This window comes from Papaver somniferum, chromosome 7 (genome assembly GCF_003573695.1).
Source record: "Papaver somniferum cultivar HN1 chromosome 7, ASM357369v1, whole genome shotgun sequence".
NCBI classification, from domain to species: Eukaryota; Viridiplantae; Streptophyta; class Magnoliopsida; order Ranunculales; family Papaveraceae; genus Papaver; species Papaver somniferum.
Genome location: NC_039364.1, coordinates 29,965,906 through 29,967,452, shown reverse-complemented (window position 1 = coordinate 29,967,452; position 1,547 = coordinate 29,965,906).

The following is a 1,547-nucleotide window of genomic DNA, read 5'->3' as shown; positions in this document are numbered from 1 at the left end:
TACTTAAGAAAGTCATGAACAACTTCAGCAGAGATCATATCATCCTTTTCAGCATCTTCATGAGAATATGCAAAGAAGCATGAGGCATTGGGATGATCTTCATCTACAAGAGTTCTCTTCTTCTTGGAATCAACCTCAACACCTTTGTCAAGAAATACTTTTCAAAGCCACCATAGAAAGATAAGGAGGACGACATTTTCCAAAATCCAAAACTACCCGGAGTACACATACGTGACTTGTAACCCTAAGAGGTTGAATATTTATCCTTGGGGACAGCAATTTAGAGTTTCAAAAAAACTGTTGACTCGGGCCAGAACGAAATCCGTTCGAGTACAATGAATACCCAAGAGATAAAGCCCTTCAAACAATTTTAAAACAGGACTTGAAAACGAGTTTTAAGACAATATGCAACATCTTCTTTTGACTTAACCAATACTTGATCTTAGCAGATCTGTCAACACAAGTTTAGCTATGGACGATAATAAAACAGCTTAACTTAACAGATGCAAGTAACAAGTATACATGTTTTTAACACAACTTACTCAACAGGATTTTATATGAGTAAGCTCTCGAACCTTGTGATTAATTAGCATAAGTACGAGCCACAGGCTCATTACGAGGTTTATGTCTTTGGTTAAGTTTGTCTTTCCTCTTAGTCTTAGAGAGGGATCCTGTTTGACATGAGAAATTATCATAAAATTTTCTGTCATCAAAATAAGAGACATAGTTGGAGTTCTTACCAGAAGTGTATTGACATGAGGAAGAAGATAATATGTTGACAAGCTCTTTGTACCTTACAATTATCTCTTTAATATCTTTTCTCATCTTATCAATCTTCCTATCTTATGGAATGGATTTCTCAACAGGAACAATGTTGCTTTTAGAGACAAGGCATTGAAATTCCTTTGGATGATTTTTATTAAGACGTATATTATGCCCTTGAACATTGGAGGAACTCACTGTGTTGACTTTCCTGGTTACATGCACAGGGTATGTACGAAAACTGATTGGTTCAATCATACGAATGTCAGTCACACATTTGAGAATCAAATCTAGGGTGTGTTGAATTTGAACTAAGGAGTCTTTATTCAACTTGGAGTTTCTCTTTTGCCTAACAGAACACTTGGTCTCACAAACAAGACATACCTTTTGATCATAAGAATGATTGGAGGACGTAGTCTTAATGTCATCGTCATAGGAGTTGTCTCTTTTACGGAATGTCCCAAATTCATGATTGGAGGAAACATTAGGAACATTTGTATTGACTTCTGAGTATAAAGCATCAGAAGTTCTTGGTACATTAGACTGCTTTGAATGTCCTTGAATGGAGAGTTTATTCAAGCGACGTTCAATCTCCAAGGAATCCTTTTTGAGGCTGGCCTGAAGAGTCAATCATGAAGACTGATCTTCAGCATTGCCATAGATTTTGCAATCTTTAACAATACCAAGAAGAATATTGACATGGTGTTTCATTCTAACAGCTTAAATTCTAACAAGATTTAGAATCAGTTTACTCTCTTCAGCTGTATCTCATTCATTAGAGGAGA